Source organism: Bidens hawaiensis, unplaced genomic scaffold (genome assembly GCF_021521415.1).
Source record: "Bidens hawaiensis isolate Kalapana, Puna unplaced genomic scaffold, B.hawaiensis_p1.1 tig00028294_1, whole genome shotgun sequence".
Lineage (NCBI taxonomy): Eukaryota > Viridiplantae > Streptophyta > Magnoliopsida > Asterales > Asteraceae > Bidens > Bidens hawaiensis.
In genome coordinates this window covers 60,198-65,959 of record NW_027494616.1, presented here as the reverse complement: position 1 = coordinate 65,959, position 5,762 = coordinate 60,198, and positions in this window count along the sequence as shown.

The window sequence follows — 5,762 nt, the reverse complement described above, 5'->3', positions numbered from 1 at the left end:
CAAAACCAATGTTAGGCTAATGTAGTTAGTTCTACCTAGGTTAGATGATTATTGTTAGGTTTTAGTAAGTAGATTGGATTGTTGATGATCATGACTTGAATTGTTAATGTAACGTTTGGTTTAACATTGAATTAGGTTGTGTTTAGTGGCTGTTTTTTTATTATTTATACTCATATACCTCTTGCTTTGACTGATTGAATCGGTTTTGATTGATTTTAGCTTGTTTGAACTCTTTACTTTGTGTTTAGAGATTGTTTGCGGGGTGATTAACCGTAGGGTTTAGTTGGGTATATTAATTAGTTAAAATCATCGGGTAGACACCTTCTTAGAGACCGATATGTGATAGGAAGTAGGGTCATCTCATAGCTTTTACTTGTTAGGATTAGGATCGCGCGAGAGCGGGTTCGGTTCTTGTCGGGTTTTGGTTTGTGAGAGATTGGTTGACCTAGTTTAAGTTAAACTAAATTGTTCCTCTATCCTTGGTTGCGTAGTATTCGTCTCCATCAGGGTAGTGTGTCGGTGAGACCGAGAGGAGAGTCGGCATTAGAGCACTTTAACAATTCGTTACCCGGTTAGTTCTTAAAATCAACTAAGTGTAGGTTAGGGTTTGTTAGTGAGACCGAGAGGTAATCTAGCTTTCTTGAGTGAACCTTAGTTGTTTCATCCTTTGATACCGGTGTCATGAGATCCTTCAATCCATTAGCTTATTATACCTTCAATAGGATTCTTACATAGGTAGATGTTTTCTCCATTAATAAGTCTTATTCTCACAGTTTCGTCTAGTTTTCTTAAGTTAAGTCTTTTAAGTTAATTAAAGTAAGTTAGGTTAAGTAGTTAATAATTAAAAATCATTTAAAATATATTATTCTTAGGTGAGTCTTGGTTAAGGTTAAGTATTAAGTACGTTTTCTCGTGTCCTTGTGTTCGATACTCGGACTTCCTTAGGTCTATACTATTAGTGATCGGTACACTTTCCGGTTGTGTGTGGATTTGTTAGGATTTTCGTTTAATAAATTTAAAGCTTAGTTGTGGGTCATTTAGAAAGAGCATCATTATACACACATCAAAGTCCTTGGTATAGTATATAAAATTGATTGAGGAATCATACCAAGCCTTGGATCCGAAGTAAGCGTGGTCGTCAAAGTAAGTTCCGAGGTGCTGAGAGGAAGCGGAACCACCGGACGTTGAGGTGTGGACGACCTTGGAGGTTGAACTCCAAATGAGATGCCATCTCTAGCCGACACTCGACGCTTTGATGAGCCTTTCTTCACCAACTCCTTTCCTTTTCGTTTTTGATGAGCTGCTATAGCACCAGCTAACGCAGCATAAACCTCAGCAGGTTGTAAAGCAGGAGCATCACCAATAACATTACCAGCACCACCATCATTTTCACCACCATCACCTTCGTTCCCACCTTCTCCTTCCTCACGCTCGGAATCCGAATCATCATGGATCCAGCGATCATTTTCAGGACATACATAATCCGGATTTGCCAAATGACCAATCAGTCATTTGGTCGGAGAAGGATCCATCCTGTAAACTTTCATCCTTCAAACAATATCAGCCATCATATGATCAAGCGGCATCACGTCATTCACAATGGCTTGATCTATGACTAGATTAGGAATCAAGTCTTGAATAATTAACTTGAGGAATCGAGGATACATAAGGAACTTCTTTCTTTGAACTGTTTGGAGGCACTGTTCCTTAAGATGATAGAAGATCATCTCAGAAAAGTTAAACTGCCTGTTTAATATTAACGCGAAGAAAGCCGATTGTAACATGATTCGACATTCATGCAATAGATATTTGTAAGTTGGACAGAAACCATTCTTGTTTTACATATAATCGTCAATGTTGCCACCATAGAAAACACGATGAAATAAACCCTTGATCAAGTTCTTATCAAATTCACAAGGATTGTCAAGGTTATCTCCAAATTGAAGTACTCGTCGGATCACATCAATTTCAATGGTGATAGGCGTTTGGTTTATTGTGGATGTGATGTGGTTCTCAACTTCAATGTATCTCGCCGTATTCCAGAATTGACGAATTATACTAAAACGGACGTCAGGATTTGCGGTGATGGAATAGTGAATACGCGAGCGTCGTAGGAACTCCATTAACCTTCCAAAGATGTTCTCATCAACAAACAACAAATGCACAAATATTATGTTTCTTGTCATATGGAAGCAATGGCATGTTTTGTTGTTGTTGCTGTTGTTGTTGTTGTTGATCAGCGACCGGTGGATCTTGGTTCAGGTTATCAGCCATAGTTCTAAATAAATAATATCAAGAATCAGTAATAATCAAAAGTATATAAATATAAAATTTGTAGACTTTTAAAAATTATCAATTAAATATTAAATTAAAAATATCATTCGTTAAAAACAGAATGATTCGTTACAATATTATAACGAATCACCTGTTTCGCTATCAAGTAAATAAATAACGAATTAAGAATTAGCGAATTACTATGAAGATGATAACGAACTACAATCTAATTCGTTATAAATAACGAATACCAATCTGATTCGTTAAGAAAAATGATTCTCTATTCTAATTCGTTTGAATTGCTTAACGAATTGGACACGAATTAGTTCCAATTCTCTAAGTATAACGAATGGCCAAAATCAGCCTAATCTTTGACTCAAAATAGTCAAGGTCAAAATTAACCAAGAACTTAAAGAGTCAAAATTGAAATCGGACAACTAATATGCTCATAATCATCATCCTGAAGCAAGATTAAAGACCAGTATGGATCTCGGAAACCCATTCCGACTTTATTGACATCAAAATGGTGGTACACAACAACATATTAAGTATATAGATTAAGGTTTACATAAACCTTAAAAACCCGATACTAAAATCGTATAATTAACCTATCAAACCAATGTTAAATTTGACGAAAAGCACAAAGGTATGATCGTCTATACCTTAGTAACACAAAGATATACTCAAAATACTGAAATATGAAGGTTGATAAATAGTGAAAATTTCGACAGAGTAACAGTACTAAAGGAAGAAGAAGATGATGAATAGGGACGCGGTTCGTATGCACACCGTCCTATATATCTGACATTGCACGATACCCAATGTACGAATCAACAGATTCGTTTAAAATTTGAACTAACAAATCACCTGATTCGTTAAGTTAATTTTAACACGCGTCATAACGAATTACCTGATTCGTTAGATTAACTTAACACGTGTCATAACGAAATAGATATTATTCGTTATCTAGTTCGTTAAATATGCATAACGAATTGAGAGTCATTCGTTACAGAGTGCGTAAGCGAATTAAGGTAACGAATTAGAATATAATTCGTTAAAATGACCTAATTCGTTATTCATAATTAACGAAATACCTTTTATTTAATTTTAAATGAATAAAATAATCAAATAAATGAATTAAATATTTATATAAATTAAAGAAATTAAACAGTTTTAAATTTAACTTAAAATGAATTACCGAGGATCTTTATCTCGATAATTGAATACCTTAACGTGTTTTTCCATTAAAAACACTTAACTTAAATAAAATAAATAATATGTAAAGAAAAATAAAATCTTTTTGGAATTTAAATTTGTTAAAACGAAATATTTACTAGAAAATTATCCGAAAATTAAAATGTAAAAATAGAAAAATATTTTTGTGTTTTTGTATGAGTTTTCAAAAGCAGTACATATTTTTGGATTTTTGTCGAGTTTGAGCAGAGAATCATATTGACCAAATTGCCCTTCCATCAAAGTTTTATATTTCAGCGATATTGTGACTGGAGTTAAGTCAGTCATTTGTATTGTTGTCCACTTAAATCTAATAACAAACTTTTAAGTGTTTTTGTGATATGATTAATAGTTTAATTAAAGCACAGAATATCAGAAAATATCAGTCTCTAGTCTCGGTTCAAGCTTAATTTGATTTTTGCTATATCACCCCAACTTGACTTAAACCATTATATTGTTGATCAAAATTTGATTTTTATAGAAGTTTATGAGCAATGCATTGATTTCTTTTACTATGAGTGCATATTCACGAGTCCATCTGTCGGCTTACATACATTGTATCCCATGGGGTCCGTTTCTTAATAGTATTGAGACGCGCGCAAGGGAGGAACAATGTATGACTAACAGCGGATTTTTATCAAGTCAGTAATTTAGAAATTGTACGAAGTACAGCAGTGATCAAGTTTAATGACTTAGGGTTTGCTCTAAAAGCGAGTGAAATATCCATGCATATGAATACCCCGATGATTAAGCTGCATAAAGACTCACAGTGTCCAGAACCTCAACGCTTGTTATTTGCTTTATTTTATTTTTGGGTGATCAAACAAATATAAGGCTTGAGTATGACAGGTTATTACATTTCTGCCATCCTCACTGAGATTTTTGTTAGAGACTAACACCTCTTTTAATTTGGCATTTCTTTATGTTTATATCACATACTTTACTCTAACAGTTTGTTTAAGACCTACCAATGCACCAATGTAATTAAGCACACGGTCTTTTAAGCTTATTTCTTGCTGGATTTGGGGTCAATAAATCTTATACCAATTGAGTAAACCTACCAAGATCTAACCTACCAAGATCTAACCGCGTCGATACATCGATAAAAACGAAATAGTTAAACTATAAATATGATACTTTAATGATAAATATGGATAAATACAATATGGTGGAGATAAGTTATGGAGAGCATATAACTTAGACTATGTACATACTAGCTCTCTCTTACACTAAATTATGAAATAATCTACCTATTTATAGGCCAAAGTCCAATTTACAATAACTATACATTAAATATAAAGACTGGACAACCTATAACTTATTCGATTGCTACGGACACCAAAACCGTGCACTAACAATTTGATTGAGATATGAATTGATTTGGTCAGATCTGTGTTTGTTAAGGTATTGGAAGGTTGTTGTGAGTAGGAATTGGAGTTTGGATTGGTTTTGGATTGAATTGGTTTGGATCTGTTTTGGCCGAAAACAGAGGATTTGTTTTGGTCAAATCGGTTACGGTTTAAGGTATATTGGGTTACGAGATGTTTTGAGTTGGATTCGTGTTGTCTTTCCGAGTATATTGATAGGTGAATTGGACGATTTGGTGGTGTATTGATTGAGTATTACAAATTTGAGATTGGTTTGGGTGTTCATACATTTCTAGAAATCTGGAAATGTATGATTGAATGTTTGAAGATTTGAAGATCTTCATCTGATTTTTGAAGATTCGTTAAAACTTCAAACTGATTCGTTAACACTTCAAGCTGATTCGTATTATTATTGACTAATTCGTGAACTAGTTCGTTACATTTTCTAATTCGTGCTATTAAATTTGCGTGACACGTGTCCACTTCGTTAACTGTTATTCTAACAACTCTTTGACACGTGGCAATAGTTGTCAGAGTTTGTTACAACCGTTGTAACAACCTGATTCGTAATAGATGATTCATTATCAACTGTAGCTAATTCGTCATTTAATTCGTTAAGTGATTCGTTAAGGTTTACTAAGTGATTCATAAAAGTTCGTGATCTTAATTCGCTAAGTTTATACTTAGTGATTCATAATAAAGAGCCACCTGCTTCGTTAAAATACTTTTTCAAACTAATTGTTACTTTTACTTAATTCATTGACTAGTTCGTTATAATCTACTTTGTGTGATACTATTTCAGATTCGTTAATATTGTTTTTGATTCGTTACCTGGACAACTTTCATTTCGTGAAATTGTGATTCGTTGACTACTGTTTGCAGTTCGTT